The sequence below is a fragment of the Pezoporus flaviventris genome, unplaced genomic scaffold, assembly GCF_033815535.1.
Source record: "Pezoporus flaviventris isolate CSIRO_AGI_PZ_B2104156 unplaced genomic scaffold, CSIRO_AGI_Pfla_v1 ptg000045l, whole genome shotgun sequence".
Taxonomy (NCBI): Eukaryota; Metazoa; Chordata; class Aves; order Psittaciformes; family Psittacidae; genus Pezoporus; species Pezoporus flaviventris.
This window is the reverse complement of record NW_026892593.1, coordinates 31,746,095-31,765,866: the sequence shown is the minus strand read 5'-3', so window position 1 is coordinate 31,765,866 and position 19,772 is coordinate 31,746,095. Positions and strand designations below refer to the sequence as shown.

Sequence of the window (19,772 nt, the reverse complement as noted above, 5' to 3'; positions counted from 1 at the left end):
AAACAAAAAAAAGACAAAGGCTCTCTTTCTTCTGTTTACTTTAGATACTGAAGGAGATGTCTTGGTGACGGAACTTGGTCACAAATAACTAAAAAGTGACATAATTTTCTTGGCCATCAAGGAAAGCTTTTGTCAGGATTTGGGCCAAGACCGGGGCAGTTAGCAGATGGCAATGCCTGCTAAAGGCTGACAGAATAGAATGCTGAACAGCAGGGTGAAGACAGACCCACAAACCACCAGTTCTGCTGTAAGGGCCATTCAGTCACAGAACAAGATTCTGCTGGACAGTGGGGTATGGCTCCTTCTGATGTCACCATGGAGCGCTGGAGAGCAAAACCCTCCTCTCTGTCTAATGTTACAGTTTAGCCACCGTGCTAGTCCTTAAAATAAACATATTTCCAGAGCAGGATTTTCATCCCAGTGCAGGATTATCTCATCATGAGCTACAGGCACATCAAGTCCTGCAAGGAACCTTGCCATGAAGCCTTCCTTCACTTGGGAAGTGCAGAAGCTATTCATAGCAGCATCATGCAAAGACTTCTGACGTACTGCCACCCTGGATCTGGTACCCAGGGTAACTTTACAGTTTCCTCTGCCTAAGACTTTATCTCTACAACATACGGGTGAACACCGTGCAGGAAAGGATGCAACAGCCATAGGCACTGCACAAAATCCTAAAAGAAGAAAAAAAGAATGATTTTTGGGGTCAGATTGTTTGGACTTAAGTGTTGGTTTCGGGGGAAGTTTAAATCTTCTTAACAACCTCTTATGCAAACAAAAGGAGGTAGGTAATGATGCTGACTAGAAAATAAAGACTTTTCTTCACAGAAAGGCCTGACAAAACCAATATATATGTGAATACACACTCCCACATACTCCTTTTCCTTTAAGTTTTCTGTGGAAAACTTCAGCTGCACTTTGAAAACTTCTGAAAACTGAAACTACAGAAATAGCAAAGTTTGTAATTCAGATTATAATGTTCACCACCTGTTTTGCTTTCTGTTACGGCTCCTAAAGCAAAGCATGCCCTTTCTGCTAAACCCCGCATTTTCTGGCAAGGAAGATGTCAAAGGAAAACTTTTTACAGCCCTACTATGTAACTGGCAAACTACTTAAGAACAGTCTCATGAAGAGCTCTTCTCCTTTGCTGCTCTGCTGGGGGAAGTCCAGCTTCCCTCTGGAATCTCCCAAAGACTGATTAAGCAAGCACTAACATGGCTGCTGTGCACATCAGCTTAGCACAGGTGTCTTATCTGCTATTCCTTATGTTACCAAACATACTGTATACAAAGTGTGCCATACACAAACCGCATGGAAGCAATTTTCAACCTAAGCTAAGAGCATTTGTAATTAGGCACAGTACGAATGGTCACAGTGGAAGTCAATTATACCCACTACATGTTTTTGCAGACAAATATTGGTTTATAAACATCCTACTCACTTCAGGGTTTTGCTTTCTTTTACGCTGTTCTAGGTAGAGAAATATGTAAAAAGGAGTAGTTGGCTTGGAAAGAAAACTGATGCAATATGGAAGAGGAGAAGTAAGAGAAGATTTAGAGAGAATTGGCAAAAGGGCCAGTGTGCAGGAGGAAACTGGAGAGGCAAGACGCTAGAAGCGGGCACGCAGTTCTCTAATAGATGCATTCATGTATCTATCTCATGGGTAACTACACATGCTAGTGGCGATTTGTCTTCATTGTGCACTGCCTCCCACAGCAATAGGCTGGCTGTAGCTGCAACTCATGTTGCCAGTTATGGACGCTCTTTGGATACCCTCTTCTGCAACCCTGAACGCTCTTTCCTATTTGTGTTTCCCTGGGCTTTGTCCCCTGGGCCATTCCATGTCCCACTGCCAGGTCTGGCAGGGGTCTCCACTCCACCGCCAGGCACGTGGCTGCTCGCACCCTCCAAAAGCCAGTATCTCCCAGATGAACACCGCGGAGGAAGGAGGCAGAGGAACAAGAGAAAAGAAGTGCCTGCAGGCCATGGTGTTTGAGGGAGAAGAGGACATGTCGTGTCTCCATCATCCCCCTTTTCCTGCTGCCTGCAGAAGAGATGTTCGGGAGAGGCACTGGACACAGAGAGGGAGCATCACAGCCCAGCCCTGCCTGCAGGCAGCCCTCAGCCTTGTCCTTGTCTCCACCTGCTGATTTCATAAGCAAATATACTCGTGGGAAGTAACCTTACAAATAAACGCATGCACCCATGATTGCAAAGCTGTGTTGTCAGGGCACCTACCCAGGAGCTCAAACGGTCAAATATGGTGATGGGGGAGAGGAAAAAAGCCACTAGAACCAGAATGGGTGACCAGAATTTTTGGCTTTTTTACCCAAACATTTGGGAAACAAGCACACTGCCATTCTGTCGTGTGTTCCCTCCTGTTCAAAGGCATTCAGAGGCACCACAGAGCTCCCATGACCAAGGGCAGGTAAGTGATGACATTTTGCATGCAGGTGGAACCAAGGACAGGTGAAGCTCTTGTGCAGGCAGGTGAGCTAACACTACAACCACTCCGTACATAATCTGGAGCTCACACATCAAAAAGCATCACCTTCGGTTCACTGAACCCTTCAAAGAAGCACACACCAGGGCTCCAGCCTAACCTGGCTCTCACCCTCCTCAGAAAGGACTAAAAAAAGGCAGGGGGAAGATACACAAAGGCATTTCTCATCAACTGCTAAATGGACCGATATACTCATCACCTTGGCATCTCAGCTTTATAGCCATGAGTGATGGAAACCTGATGGGACAGGCTTGCAGGCTGCACTCTGACCCACCGGGATTCATTTTTGTAACTGAGCAAAAATATTCTGAAGTGGATACCTGGAAAGGGCATGAGCAGCAAGGGAAACAGTATCACAGGAAGAGTTTAAAAAATAAAGAAAAAAATCTGACTAAAATTTTAAGAGGCAAAGTGCTGGCACAGACCCTTTTTCCTGAAAAGCAGGAGTCGGGCTCTGAGCTGGCTCTCCAGATGCTATTTGGAGACCTCAAAAGAAGAGTCATTTAGAAAGCAACTTCTTCAATGAGTCCAGCTAAAACTACAAAGACATAAAGTTCCAGTCAGACACGGGAAATTCTTGGGGGAATACAAGAATTTTATGAGTCAGAAGATAAAAATCCCTCTGAATATCCAACTGAACTGAGCTAATGAAGCAGTCACCAGGAAAGAAGTGTGATGAATCTGCATGTCAGGAAGGACAAATTTAAGCAAACAGGAAACTGAACAACCTGAAGCTGTTTTTCATTTTTATTCCCTGTGCCCTGCTCCTTTTTTTCTTTAAAGGCACAAACTGAGCTGATGGCTGCAGAAGCTGCCATGTGGGTCTGAGGGGACCATTTAATTTTCGATGTCTCAATTTAAAATAAAGTGATTTCCTGTCTTCCTTTTGCAAAGTTGGGAAGTTTATTTATGATTCACTATTTGCTACTCACTGTTGTAGACGCTACAGCTGAGTGCAACCATGCCACTAACCATTGCAGAGGAATACAGGGAAAGTCATTGATTCAAAGTTTATAACCTAAAATTTAGCTGGTAGCTAGAAGGATCAATCCTAAATGATAGCTAGACCTGGTCCAGCTTCACACTGAGGTGCACGCTTAGCTTTAGACACAGGAAAGTTGTCAGAGAGGTTTCGAGGGAGATCCTCAAGCCCACGAGGGCCTTGACTTTAGGTACAGAGAATTTCAAGACCACCTGTGTGAAGCAATATCATACAGAATGTTACCTCCTCTCTGTTACGGAGCCATGCATTGTCTAGACTCAAAACAGAAAGGTTTTGCGTATGTCCACGGTATTGCATCCTGGATGCCTTTTGTGAGGAGTGAGGAGCTTTTTCAGTTTATAACTTTTTTTATTAAAAATGCTCTCATTTAGGTAATAAATTTTAGCAGTTTGCCTAAAACTGCAAAGATTGCTACTATTCTCACAATGTTACCTCTTTACTAAAAATCCGTTTGCATTAAAGCCTTTCTGCTACTTCGTGGTTACTTCACCTTGAAGGAAGTAAACCTATAGGGAAGCCAAATTTTTTTTTTGTTTTAATGAGTTCTGTGATTTCAAACACCTTCATTCCAGAATGGAAAAACAGAAAAAGGAAAATTCTCTTTAGACAAGCTTCCCCAAACTAGTCTTCAGTTAAGTGTTTGCATATATGAGAACAAAAATACTTTATTCTAATTTTGATTTTCCCCTTAATTTTCTATTTCTTTCTAAGCATTTCAGACAAAAAGTTGGGCTAAAATAATTTTGAGATGAAAAATGAAACCTTCATCCCCAGAAGGCAAGCAACTGGTCTCTCAGCTTCCACGGTCTGACTGCTGTGGTAGACACAGGCCGAACTGATTGCAAATTACTTTTATATAAATTTAGGATACTGCTTAGTTTCCTATCTGAACTGCCTGTCTGGATCCTCCTATTTAGGGTTGATTCTGGACTCCACTTAAAATACTAATTGTTTATATTAAACAGACAAGAGAATGTGTGATGTATTTTAACTGTCAAAAGTGTTGTGAACAGCAGCAGCTGGAAGAGGAATGTTTAATTCAGTCCATTACCCCCAAGCCTTTTAGAATCCTGTATCAGCAACTAAATCTTATTCTTGAGGGCAAGAAAAACAGGGTATGTAAAGCCTCTTCTACAGGAAAAAAAAAAGAAGGGTATTCAAAAGCCATAGCATTGTCATTATTAGGTCAAAATAGAGCATCACTAAATCTACAACAGTGTTGATGCATCTGTGAAAGCTGTGGGGTTTTGTGTAAAACAGCTCACATTTCGTGGCTCCTTTCTTGTGCTGGTTTATTCACACTTAGCTGATGCCAGAGACATGATGCAGGTAGAGACGGGAGAGATCATCTGAACCAATCACTATATGATATCCCTAAGAAAAACGGAATCTTGCTACTATCAGTGATTATAATACTCTTAAATGTTTGGACAAGTGGTCAGTGGCTTGTGTGGAGCTGCGAGCAAGGATAAGTTTCCTATCCTAAGCCATTTATTCACACAGGACATCTCAGACACATGCTCAGGACAGCTCTTCCATGATAATTGTTGCAGCAGCAATTGTGCTGGGACCAGCAGGGCCCAAAACAAGAGTAGCAGTTGTTGCTTAAGAGAGATTAATAAAGGCCTTGCTAAGTAACAGGATCAAGTTGTTTTCAACATTATAAAACCTTCAAATTTTGAAAAGCAGAAAAAAAAACCCAACCACAATAATACTATTTTATATACTTCCTTCTAAGTAAAACAGCAAACTAGCTGCACACAGACAAATGATTCTTCTAATGTCAAGGGGAAGAAGGTTCTGAAACATTAAACAAAGAGGTGCATGAGTTTGTGCAAAGCACTGTAGCACAGGTTTTCCTTGGGAGGCCTGACTTCTGCCATGTGGTTGGAGGTCCTTTTCTTTAATGCCACATTTACAGAACGGATTTGGCATGCTTAGGAAAGGAACACCGCTTTTGTTCATCCCATCAGTCTTTCACTTGTCCAATTGCCACTGCTGTACTAGTAGGAAAAATAGACCTAACGAGGCGTAAAATAAAGCTCTGCATTCAAACACAGCGCTGCACTACCTCATTTCACTTTAATATTTACTTCAAAAGTAAACTCTGCTGAAACCTTGCATAAATACTGCCGAATGAGTTTGCAAGGTATTCTGAACTTACTGAAGCAAAGTCGCTTCACACCTCATACACACAACTGCTTATTTGGTTCCTTATTGCCAAAACTTCTGCCAAGACAGCCCTGGGATGAAGCAAGTGGGGAGACAGAGGTAGGTCAGGCTTGACTGGAAAACGAACTGTTAACAAAACAGAAGTTAGCCAGCAGAAACAGTCCACACCAACTGACAGTAAGCAAGAACAGCTCATACAGAGGTTTTGTTTAGGTTTGAAAGACAAGTTTGTGGTTCACTCTAAAAGGAAAGTCTTAGGGGCTTTCACCAGAGAAGGGAAAATACAAAATCTTGTCAAGGGCTCAGTAGGAAATTGTCTATAAAGACAGGTTTTTGAACAAAAGAAACACGAAATGTATACTTGCCGAAAGCAAATGTTTTCACAGGGATGCCTCCTTTTTGCCAAAGACCCTCTCAACCCAGAGCAGCCAGTAACCTGCTGATCAGGTCCCACAGGAGATACATGGGAGGCTTCTGTTCTAACCAACTTCTAATATTTTGGATGCAAAGTGGAGAAGCTTCAGCAAGGCAGACTTAGGGGAAAGTGTCATATGATGGCCGAAGCAATCCATCAGCTTTCTGCCTTTCTATTGCCCCCACTCTCGGTTGTCTTGGTCCTGCTGTTTCCTCACCATTCACCTGCTCTGGTGCTTCTCTATTTGTGGAGAAAAGGTTCAATCCACTAAACCAGCACAAAATTACTCAGCTTTTTTTTCTGGTCTAGGAAGTTGAGTTGGTCAACTGAGAGGCTCAGCAACCACGGAAGGCAACACGAGGCACAAGGTGAAAATACAGAGCAAGGGGTGTAAGGATGACTTACTGTGATATCCCTGATTGAGGGGGAGTTTCCCAAGGAAACTCTACTATTAGGGTAAGAGTACTCTGAACTCAGCACTGATTTTACATCTTTGCAGTAATATCACAGAAACATGATTATAAGCTGACCACAAGAACAACAGATTTGACTAAAAGGCTGCTTGAGGTCAATTCCTTTATAATTCAAATAAGCCTGTAATCCCTCTATTCCAAAGATCTCCTCTGTCTCAACATTACAAAAGGCAAAGTATGCAAATTTAGAGCTTTAAATAAATTACCTGGGTTATTATCTGGGCTAAATCTTTTCTCAGAGAGCAGGTAGCAGAGGATGCACTCTCCAGGGAAGGGTCTGAAACTGTACTTTTCATTCTCTAAGCACACTGTGAGCACTTAAAAACTGATCACTCAGGAAAAACTACAGTATGTCACTTCCCAACCCTATCTTGGATATAACAAAATCCAGCCTTTGACACCAAGCTACCCCAGTACTGATCCAACCCTATTCAACAAACTCAGACCTTTTTTTAAACGCTGCATAACTCCCCCCAAGTACAATGTCTGTTTACCTAAGTTCTGAGTGGGCAAAGCGGATTTAGCAGCATTGCAACAATGGAAGTTGCAGGGATGGGGAAGGAGTGAAATGCCAGAGGTTGCTGGGTTTTCCCTCTCCACCCTTCACATGTTCATCAGATAGCCACCAAATTAACGCACATTCGGGCTGTGGAGTGCTCTTAGCCTTACCAGAAAAGGTCTGCTTTGGTTGCCTGAAAGGGGCTGTTCAAAGGGCTGTTCAAAGCTCAGACCTGCACTCAAATTTAAATGGCATCTAGTACCTTGAATGGTTTGCAGTCAGCCCAAAAGAACATGGCTCACTCCCTGCCTTCTTCCCAGCTCCCCAGGAAGCTGAGGCATACCCATGGTTTTAAATGCGCATGCTGTAATTGTATCACTCCAGGTGTTCTCAGTAGGATTCCTTCCTATAAAACAACTAAAGAGGTAAAATACAGTCCAAATCTCCACAGGAAAAGAACAGAGCCAACAGCACAATCAGTTTCTGAAAAATGACTTGATTCCCATGCCACAAGCAACAGCTCATAAAGCATCTCACAGAAAACCCAAACAAGCCTTGCAGCTTCTGGCTTTAGAGCAAGAACTAGAGGACCTCGGGACTTCTGACCCACATTCCAAAATGAACCTTAAAAATGTACTTCCTTCCCATGCACACAGCTTAACAACCCATGGATTTTCAGTACAGGCCATATATGATCAGCTTGAGAACCTCACCTTCAACTTGATTAAAACAAATGTACATTCTGATACGAAACACAATAGTGTTTCATTTGCACGAGGCACTATCCCATTGATTGATGTATTTTTGAGGGGGACGTGGAGTGGGGAGGAAGGACTTGTGTTCTGTTATATTCAAGGCAAACTTAATAGCAAAACTTTCCATGTTCAACCATAGAGGTTGCACTTTCCAGCATGTGTCCAGCATTGGTATCATTAGAGGTAATACTCGTTTCATGCTGCTACTCCGAGTAACACGGTTCTTAATCTACACCCTAAAAGACTTGCAAAACTCTGAATCATTTTCTAGAAAGACCTGAAACAAAGTGATCACCCCTCGGAGAGCTGCACATGCAATGGCTGATCATCTCCATTGTTGGCATTCCCAGGGGTCACAGAAGGTTTCAGCTGGATTGCACCGGGGTAGCACCGAAAAGAAAGGCTGCCACAGCCGGCTGATTGTGCAATCTAGGAACCAACCTGTGGGTGCCAGTAATTAAGCATCCAATTAAATAGGGCCCAAGTTTTGAGTGGATGGCAGGTTTGGGAATTTGGTTTTAGTTGCTTTCTAAATAAAACAACCGCCTTAAAACACTGTCTCTTGGGGACCAGCAAACTTCTCAAAAATTTCTTACCTTTTGTAAAATATTTTTACTGGGAAAATGGGACAAAATTCAAAAAGATCAGCTGTTTTCCACCCTTCATTTTGCAAGTACACAGTTCAAGCCTTTGTGTGAAATGTTTCCTTTCCAATATCAATTTATGTTAAAAAATGAGGGGTATAAGTCCTGCCCCAGTTCAACACACAGCAGAAACCAATTTAAAGCAAACTTTCCTGGACACACAAGTTCCCAACCTTACTTCCACATACAGGTTTGGTCCCCAAATGAAAAAATCCTATTTTTCTCACAGTTCTAGCTGTGGTTACCCCAGCCTCTGGGACTAACTTTAACTTCCTCTTTGTATTTCACCTCTTTCAATATAACGAAAGCTGTACATCCATCCAAATATGTAAATTGGGCGAACAGGGCAAACAGCAATTTCGTTTGCAGTTTTGTACTAGTCTAGCTTTCTGCTACCCCCGTGTTTAACAATCTACTTTCCTATGTCCATCCAATGAGACTACTTTTACATTTTTTCTTCTGGTCTTTCTTAGATCATTCAAATATTCGCATGGGCTTCCATAAGTATCAGTTTGTTTCCTGAGAGCACAGCATTCTTCACTCTTGCTTTCAATGTTTTTTAAATACCTGCTAGCACTGCTGTAACTCTCTAATTCCCCATCATTCATTAATTTTAAAACAGACTTGCACAAATGAACAATGACGTTGAACTAATGAGATACGGGTGGGAAGTTTCTGTAAATACAGCCGGACTTAAAGGCAGAATGTCTGCATAACTTAGATAATGTTATTCTTCAGATTGCCCTGAAGATGACACTGAATGCCCTTCATTTATTAATCCTTATGAATTTGAAGAACGCGCTGGCTTATTCTCTCAGCTTCTTTAACAGAGCACCTTTATGTTTTTAAATACGAAGTAACACACTCTTATCCAAATGCTAAAGCAGAACTGCGGGTTGTGATACATTTGATTATTTAGGCATGTTAATCATCTGTTACGGTCCACGTCCATCTGCGCAAGGTTTAAGCCTGGCACTCGACAATACAGTTCATGAAATGTCAAAAAATATGCAAGAACTATTGGCAGAGGAAGGAAATAAATACACTGTTACTGCTCATACAAATGATGAGAAACTAATTAAAGCTCAATCATTTGTGGATAAGTAAAAACATTCTCAGAGGCAAAGTGCCAGTGAAAATCTCATGAGTTTCAGCTTCTGAAGATTCCAAATAACCCCTTTCGCTGTGGGAAGGATGGTGAGGAGGGAGGGATGGACAGAGTCCCTTTCTTGATCTGATGAAGGAAGATCAGATCTTCAGAAAGGCAATGTCCTCACTCCTGCCCAGATACAGTCAGGTTGCCCTGCCATTCTGGATGCCATACTAGCAGCCACCTGATCGAATTACACAGGGATGCGGTTCTTTACTTGCAGAAATACTTTCAGCCCTTGTAACTCAATTCACTGTCGTCTGGCTTAAGACCTGATTGTGCTGTCCTTACTCACATAAAACTCAGTGCAAACTGTGTCTGACTTAAAACTGGTAGCATTAGACCTCATTGGTGTTTTGACTTAGGACTTAATTCTAAACAGATGCGTGTTCACATGTACAGTGGCAGTGGCAGTGGTATGACACAAACTTGTCTACCCTTACATCTTAAAGGCTGTGGTTGCCACTAAATTAAGTCAACAAAAGACAAATTAATGTTCTTTGCTTCATACGCAGATCAACACTGTAAAGATTTTGATGGTGATCACTTAACATTCCAGTTTGATTAAAAACAGCTTGCATTTTCCCCTTTACTTTTAGTACTACAAACCCTGAAATCAGTTTTGATAAGATGTGAAATAGTAAAAGCTGACAGATCTTTCATATGGTTTCTTACTGGTCATAAATTTGCAGCACTACATCAATGAAAGAAAAACATGAAATATTTTAATCTTTATTGAATCTTCTGTCATTAATAATTATCACTTGGCCAGTTTGTACAGTCTAATGGCATGAAACATGTTTGTTTTCAAATAGCAGATTTCCTCCCGTTTCAACTAATACTGTATGATATCATTCTCATCACCTTGTAGAAGAAAGATGTTGTTTTTTTTTCTCTTTGACAAATCCAGAGGGAAGAAACAAAAGCAGATTGTGCTTCTTTCTCACTCAAATTCACTTAAAACCATGCTAATCCAAACAGAAGAGGTGCAATTTTGGACAACATGCACTCGGCCACAGAAGATACTGTGCTTAATGAGACATTGCCTAAAAGTAGACCAGGAAAATGTAGTGAGAAAAGGAGTGGACACATTGGCCATAACGATCCTCTCCTGTTAAATTCCTCAAGGCACACAGGCAAAAAAAAACACCTCAGTGGTCCTCTTTGCCTGGTATTTGGCTGCAGACTGTCCCATAGATAAGCTGTGTAAGTCAAAGGAGCCATCTGACATGTAAGGTATGAGGGCTGAGGCAGGGCACCCACTGAATGCCATGGTCTTGCCCTCTCCTCTGTCCCAGGAGCTGATGAGGCTGGCAGTGTGGTGCTTATCCCAACGGTTTTACACAGCTCTACATTTCCTCTGGGCTCAATTCAGGTCACAGCAGTGCCAAGCACCTCCAGATTGTCAAAACCGAAATGATGCTATAGCTGTCTTAAGCTGCTGCTGTCCTTACTGAAGTTGTGGACTCCTCTCACAGTGGGAAGGGAGAAGCAGGGCAGCTGAAGGAAAGCATCCTAAACAGTTGTTCTCCCTCAGCCAAAACCAGGGAGTTGGGTTGGGTTAGGTTAGTTTAGCTTAGCTTAGTTTAGCCTAGCTTAGGTTTGATTTGGTTTTAGTGCGAAACTAGAAAGCCAACAATGAAGCAGTTGCTAGACTGCGGGTGAAAAGTGGCAACACTCCTCAGCTAAGAAGCCACATTTTTCCTCACCTTCCTCTGATTCAGTAGGGCACCATATGTTCGTCCTCCACAAGAAGCCAAGTAGGAGCTGGATTTTAGTGTCTCACAGAAGCCACTAATCTTGCCACCTTGCACTCTGCTCTCTCCTCCTTTGACTTTGTTCTCAAAGAGGCAGAATAAAAAGGGCTATGAGGAACACGGGATGCCTTCTCTTAGAACATCTGATGCAGTGGTCCACCCAAAGAAGGCTCCAGAACTACTGAGTCAGCATTTTACTTCCTGGCACAGTAATAGTCACTGCCTAAATCAAGAAAGGCCCCAACCCAGCCTCCTCAGCTGCTTGGCCTCCCCCTAAACCAAAGTTGAAAAACTTTCTTTGTCAGCAGAAAAGAGAACAAGCACTTAAAATCTTTTTGCGAACTTTCCTAAAGGGTGGAAATTGGCAGGCACGCTGGCAGGGAGATAGACTGCTTAAACAGAGACTGCTTTTTAAGGAGGGAAAACCAATTTGGCTTGAGAACGCATCAGATTGTGCCAAATAGAGTATATGCTAACAAACATCTCATCAGGATCGTTTCAGTATTCGCAGGGCACTGCCTTTCTGATTTCACCTCCTTTTCCCTTCAAACTTGGTATTATTGCCACCATAACAGAAAACACCATAGAACTGATCCACAAGAAGTGTGAAGCACCTTCAACTCTCATGGCCTGCAGAAGAGATCAGACTGGTCAGTATCTTGCAAGGTTCAAACTCAGTTCATGAACTGGCATTGACCAGAACGTTTAATATCCTCCAGGTCCCACTATGGTAAGTATCATTCACATTTGCAAATACAAGCAGGTTGGGTTTGGGTTTTGGTGGTTTGATTTGGTTTTTGGTTTTTTTTCAGAAATTAATGCATGGGTGAATGATCCTGTGATAAACAGGTAAAAACCTGCTTTCTTAGAGCCATATCACTGATAGGAGTATCAGTCTTGAAGAGCTTTTGGAAGTTTCATATTCTGCAGGTATTTTCTGTCCTATATACCTAAGCCTTCAGATCATATTTCATGTCATTTAAACTCCATTATTGTTACATATTGGACTTTAACAAACAAATTCAGGCCTTAATCTATAGCTGTGGTCACGCATTCAGCTGCAGGAATCACGCTGTTCAATTAGGTGAGAGATTCTGGAGCTGGGAAGACCATTTGCAAGAACTGTATTTCTTCTGCACAGAACTGAGATCCCCTTGACACAAATCTTGTGGTACACAAGACAGTGTAGGCAGGGCGAAAAACTCTAATTCAGCTGAACACATTTACCATGCTGCCTTTTATATTGCTTTCCAGAGACTCTTTCTAACAGAACTTCGTTTGCTCAGTCTAAAAGGAGACACTTTGTAAAGGCCACCCCTGATTTGATTTATGGTGGACCTCAGAGGTGATCTCAACTGAGAAAGCATTTCCACTGAACTAGGTCTTGGACATATTCAATAGCAAGAGATGGCTCTTTCCTTGGAAAGCCCTGTAGTGCAAACAAACTAAACAGACAATGGGCAGGAGAAAAAAAGCCCAAGGAAAAAGTACTTTGCCCAAGGTCACAGAGCTGTCAGACATGCTGGAACAGGGTACAGAATCAGCAGATGCCCATACAGATTTAAAATATGAAGCAGTCATCCAAATTATATCCAAAACTGCCCAGCTACCTATGTACACCCACATGTATGATGGTAGCTTCTGCTCCAGAAGACAGTATAGACGTGAGCTATTCTTGTATCCTACAGAACTCCTGTTTCCTGGTACAATGCAGTGAGCTGAAATGTACCCTGGACTGCCATTCTTCAAAACCTCTGCAGCAGTATGTACATGAGGCACAATTCTGTAACACACCACTAATAAATGAATGATAGTTCAGTTTCCAAATTACGGAGCAAACAGGCAATTTCTCCCTCCCCATTTCATGATTTAAATGAAAAGAGGACTAATAAAGCAATGAAACAATACAACTCACTTGAGCTGTACATGGTGAGGATAAGTTGCATTTGAGCTATATAACCACCTCAGTGAGCCACAGCTGTGACCAGAAACCTCCCTGCTTGTCCATTCTTGTGGCTTCCCTTGCACATACTCCAGTTTTGGCTAATTAAGTGGGACTATGGCAAAGTTAATTATCACAGTCTGTAATAGGGTTAATTTGACTGAGGACTTTTTCATTTAAAAGGAGTAGAAACACTCTTTATGAAGTTTTTAAGCGTGGGGTAATTCAAGAATATCACCAAAAATCATCTATTTTGTCCACTGAATAAGATCTCAATGCAAGTAGCTCTTGAAAAGTAATTAGGTAGCCTCACTCAGTAAAAAAACTGGAAAATGGTCAGCGGGTCTAAAGTAGAATCACAATGTTTTTCTTTTTAAGCAATCCAGCCCTCTGGACCAGTAACAATTTGCTGACTAACAACAGACTAAGTCCCCACCAAACCAAGCCTATCTGAAGCAGCTATACATATGACGAATAAAAAACCCTCACCCAACTGTACTTTATAATTTAACTGTGTAGCAGCTTCCAATTCCATGTAATAAGCCCATGATTTACATATTATTCGCGTCTTCTCAGACTACCTTTGCCAAATTGTTTCTTAAAGAGAGCCTTTTCTAGCTATTTACAATGAAATAAAAAATAAGAAAGATTGCCTTTGATATTTAGAAAGAAGGGTACAAAAAAATCTCCTAAATACATCTGATGAATCTGCTTACATTCAGGATAATAAAATGGAAAACCTACATCTAAATATTTTCATTACAGGACCAATTTAAACACATTGCAAAATCCTTCTCAGCAAGACCCCCAGAGCCAGGCAAGAAAGAATCAGCAATGATTACTGAAGGGTGTGTAAGACAGAAACAGAAAATTTCATTTGTCTTTGCTGGTATTACATTCCTGGCTCCCTGAGCAAGGCCCTTTAACACACAGTTCTTGCCACACGCTGACAGGATGACAGTGAGTTTGTGTGCTAGCTCACGGGAGCAGTGCATCTTTAAGTAGTTGCCCTGTTAATAAGAACACAAACAGGAATTCTTGCAGGGAGGAACATATTATCCCCAACACCCTGCAATATCAGGTACACAAATTACTCCCACAGAAGGATTTAAGGCTGATCAAGGCTGCTGGCCTCCACTGGTAGATTCATGGATCTAGCTTACGGAAGTGAACAGGCTTCCTCTTAAAATACTCTGACAACTGAGAAGAATCATGTCAATGATAGCAAGCAATAGCCCAGCTCAGATACAAATAAGACAAACAGAGAAAGTGGGAGGAAAAGACATCTGCAACTGCAAAGCCAGTATTAGAATTCAGAAAGTAACACATCTGGAATCCAAGGCAGCTAATGGCCTCCTTTAAAAATCCTCGATGAGCAAGCTTGCCTGCATGCTTACAACATTTTTAATCAGCCCTCCACAAATTAAAACCTTGTTCTATATGCTGAAATAATTTGACCAATTTTTGCCATCTTTCCAAGAGGCACAAGAGCAGGATGATGATCGGTTACTGCAGATCAGTGCCGTTACATGCATGTAGCTCTCTGGGCTTTACCAGTGAGATGTCCCAGCCATCTGTACTCCAAGTCACATTGCAGTGAAAAGCATTCAACAGATGGTTCAGCTTCCACCTGAATCTAAATGTTCACCTCGCTGCTGAACAAATATAACAGACCATGCTCTCCAGCCACTGCATCCCTAACGATCTGCTTGCAGAGTTGTTAATGCCAAAACCAAAATAGCACTAACAGGCAACGACAAGTAAGATGATTATCTTACTCGAGCTGCTGTTCTGCTCATGTAGTTACTGTCTCTCTGTGCCAGCTCATGCACTCTTTCCAAAATTCATGCACTGATGGTGGCCAGAGAGAAGGGAATAATTCCTCACAGCTGAAAGACACTCGGGAGAGCTTGTTTGCCTCATCCAAAGAGCTCTGGAGCGTCCCTATTCTTCAGTGTCTCAGGTTATTTTGCCACTTTAACCTCTTAGAGACTCTACAGGTAATCTTTTTATGGTTTTTAATCACATACTCTGGTTGTAGAGTGACTGATGAACTTGTCGATATGATTTTGTTATGAACACCAAAAGTCTCTTCCCTATTCCTCAGACTTGCTAAGAAGAAATTCAGAACTGCTCTATCACAACCTGGGCGAAGAAGCTGACATCAATAAAATTTAGGAATTAATTAATTAATCTGTATTTGGATCTATGATCCAATCAACCAGTGGATGATATTACTGAGGACCCTGCTGCTTCCAAGACCTAAGGTTTCAGGCAAGTTAAGTTTCTGTTGGGTTTCCCTAGTAGCAAGGATCAGTAAGAGATGCTCCCTTTCAAGATGCCTTTTGATTTTCATTTCTCTCTTACTTGGGTGAAGAGTTCCTTATGCTCTTAGCAGTTGTACTGATGACTTTCATGCAATCGGACTGATGACAGGCTAGAGGAAATCAGGGCTGATAGCGAGAGTTTGGAAAGCCTATTGCTGAACATCTGGAAGTGTAGCCAGGAGGAATTTACAGGAGGAAAACATCTGACCACCCCCAACCTTCAACTATTCTCTAGCACCTGTGCTGAATCATGTAGCCTAGCAAGTTAGACATCATAGGGGCCACATTAAGGGAATGATACCAGTAAATGCAAGAGGTGAGAAAGGCATCGGTGGAAATTTTGATGGGGATAGAGGGGTGACAGCATTGTGCTGTGATGAAGACATAGGGATACACTCATTCTGATGGAAAAAGCGATGTGCAGAGAGGAGAAATGACCTGTGGAGTCTCTGGCTGACACTGTGAGTCCAGACAAGGCAGGCAAAGGAAATTCCAGGAACTGCTGGGGGCTCCTTGACTTGCTTTGTATTTGACTGCTGGAGCAGCAGGAATCCAACAAAAGCTCGTGTGTAGCTGTCCCTCAGGACAGCCTCTAGCTGCATGGACATCTATTATAGCTTAATTCCTGGTGCTAATTGGAAAGTTTCCAAAGCATTGACACAAACAGTGATATAAAATCACACAGGTAATCCATATTTCATGTGATCTGTGTAGAAGCAGGAAGACAGAAGGGTGGTTGGAGATGCACCTCTCTTTCTGACAGGAGCAGGGAACTGGCACAGTGAGTGATGAAGAACCCAGCTGAAGGCACTGTGCACACTTGGGCACTCCTCTCTCTTTTGCCAGCGCACATTCCCGCAGCACAGTGCTTCCCTGACTGTCACTGCATTGCCCTCCCTGACTTCCTGCAGTAACAGAGGTCAGCAACAGCTTCTGAGACTTACAAATTCTTCCTGTTACAGAACAGCACCATGAAGACATATTTTGCTCTAAATTTGGAAAAAAAAAAATCTTTCATTAGCTTATTGCTCCAATATAATTCTTACATTATTAAATTCTAAAATTTGCCAATCAAACACATAGCACAATAAGGATTTCAGACACTACCAAAATACTAATAATTAAACCAAAAAACTTTCAGCTGTGGTTTTTGTGGCTTGCTTTGTTCCTAACAAATTTTGAGGAAAAAAGAATAATAATAATCCTACAACCTTTTTTGTTTTCAACTACTTTTTTAGGGAAAAAATTCTATTTTCAGTACTACTGAAATTCATCATATTATGACAGGAAAGCAAAATTGTTTCATTTCATAAGATCTTCTAACAGCATGAAACTAACCCCATGGTCTCTGAGACTGAAATTGTGCCAGCTATAGACTTACAAAGACTCAGTAGAGAAAAAGAAGTTTCTCAGATGGAACTGTTTGTCATGACATGAAGAATGTGTGTCCCCTACAGATGGTATAGCTATTTATATGATAAATCCCGATCATCACGATAGGAATTTGACAGCCTTCCTTTAAGTTAATGCTCAAATTCAAATTAATCTTCTTTTGACAATGTTTGCCTAATATTTCAGTGTTGAACAACATTTTCAGGGTTACACTTACAGTGAGCCTACTGGGCACTTTTAAAGCTGTATTCCTGCCCTTGTACTTGCCTCAGAAAGACTTCTTTTAATTCTTCACAAATATTTCTAGGGAAGACAAGTACAAGAAGCATTGATAAATGCTTAACAAGGGCATATTGAGACTTGTAGGTTAACTGGAATTAACATTAGGGCTCATTTAGAGCATGCGACAGGTTGTGTAACAGCTCCCTGGAAGAAAATATTCATTCTAGAGTAAAATTACCTCATTCTTACATTCAGCACTTGAACTGTTTTGAGTAACATGAGATAAAGGAGAACAAAGCATGTTTGTTCCAGTTTGCAGGATCATTGGTTTACTCAGGAATCACATTCTGGGGTGAAAATGAAATGAGGGATATGAAAATACCTTAAGGTGTCTCCAAGGAACAAAAGGTTGCAGAAATACAGTCATTGGTGTCAAATGGCAGCAGCCCTTTTAAAAACCAATGCTACATTTACACGCTTCAAAGGCCCCTGTTTTGCAGAACACGGTGTTACATAGGGCACTGCACCCCTCTATGCCAGAGAAAGAGTTTTTTATGAGGATGTCTCTCTGTCATCACCAGCACATTGCTCTGCTCTTCCTGTTCACTGCGAGGCAGCAGGAGGTCTGGTCTTGCTTTTGGAAAGTGATGGTGAACTCTTTGGTGGGGAAACAAAAGCAGCAATGTTTTATTTGGATGATACCTGTTGACTTGATCACACTATCTCCACTTCTCTGCTCTCACATATTGAGAACAAAAGATACACTCTAAATGCTTGCACTATCTCTCAAGGAAAGCTTTTGGTGGATGAACTGAGTACTGTCTCTGTAACAGGAAGGCTGCTGTACTGTTTGAAAGCTAAGGGATTTTTTTCAGCCTTGGTGTTGCTGGCCATGAAATGCACTTTGAGGTTATGGAGTTTCTTTGATTTTTTTTCTCTTAAGATGTCATTTTAATTGTGTGCTGAATCTGGTTTTTGTACTAACTTTTAACATCTGCCCTTGGTTGTTAACTGAAATCTGTGCTGAAAGAGGCACCACTGATGATACCGAGGTGTTAAACCTCAGTAATTCTGCATTCCAAGTACAGCATTTGGGACCAGGAGCCCAGGCTGGCCTAGCCAGCCACATCCATTGGCAATCTACAGTGGATCACCAGTGAGGAGCCTTAAAACACCTTGGGGGTGGCCAGGGTCCCAAGTCAGGAAAGCCTGAAACTGTTCCAACCAAAGACTTCCCTAGGGATTTAGGAAAAAGGGATCACAAGCAGAAGATGAAAGTGAGGCTCTGCAGAAAAAGGAGGAATAAATCTAAGAAATTCCTCAGTCCCAGACCTTCTATACTGTATAATGGTATACAAAGTACCTTGACATTCATGGTACCTGCTGATGTTGACACTCAGCAAAATAACACCAATCACCTGCTACAGAGAATTCTGGTGTGCATCCAGAAAATATTTATGTGCACAGAAAAAAAAAAAAGGTGGAGACAGGGAAGATCCAGGGTCTTTACCTGCTCATTCACATTTATGTATTTTTTGTGTGGTCTCCTGTAAATGGTCTTTACTTCCAAATATTTTTGCAACCTCTGTGCACTCTGTGCTTCTGGGGAGACAAAACTGTACTAGGCATTCACAAGGCCAGAATCTTGTAAGAACAGTGCCTCAGGAATGTCTTTGGAAGAGGAGGGTAGGGGGAACAACTCTAGTCCTATAGTCTTTGGGCAACCAGTGCTGCTGTGTGAGAAATAAGTGACAAACTGTGCCCAGAATATGGACCCAAGCTCAAAGAAGGAAGCCGACAGAGCCCACAGAGACGAAGAGGAGACATTTAAAAGCTCATACTCACCCTAGAGTCCAGTCACAGATGCCCTATGACACCTACTGAGCAGGCATTCACCATAGCTGTGATAATGCCAAACCTTTGTCCCTGCTCTGTGCTCCCTCAGAAATACCGTACCCCTGGCCTCACTGCCACGGGGAGCAGCATGCAGAACTGGACACCAAACAGCAGAGCTGACTCAAAAGAGGAAGCTCTCTACAGAAAACTGACCGTAGCTGAATCCACCAAGCAAACTGAAGTTTTGCAGACAGCATTTACTGCTCAACAGAAAAGTGAGATGTTTGACACCACTCCTCACCCTAGTTTTGGTGACTTTACTAAAAGAAAGGGGGTAATGGCAGACAGCGTGTACTGTTACCCCCCTCCTCCCCGCCATGTAAAACTGTTTCGTCAAGATCCAAGAACCAATGTTGTCACAGAGTTCATTCAAGCAATATTTAAAGTAAGTAACCTCAAACTCACAGACTAAAATCATAATAGAAGCAAGATGACTCAAGTATACAAGATGTAGGAATTGGCTACATAAATGCTTCCTGCTGTAGATTTCACTCCCATATAGTTCCAAAGATAAAATCTAATGTGGAAAGAAAAAGCAATGTAATACCTCACATTTCAAACCCAAATCATGTTGTAACTGGGACAAAAGGAAACATGCTATCTCATGAACACTCTGATTAAT

General features: G+C 41.8%; 1 protein-coding gene across 2 annotated transcripts in view; it reads right to left on the bottom strand.

Moving 5' to 3' along the window:
* The window catches only part of MSRB3 (methionine sulfoxide reductase B3), an 84,263-nt gene that overhangs the window by 15,405 nt on the left and 49,086 nt on the right, over window positions 1-19,772 (bottom strand). The window lies entirely within an intron of this gene.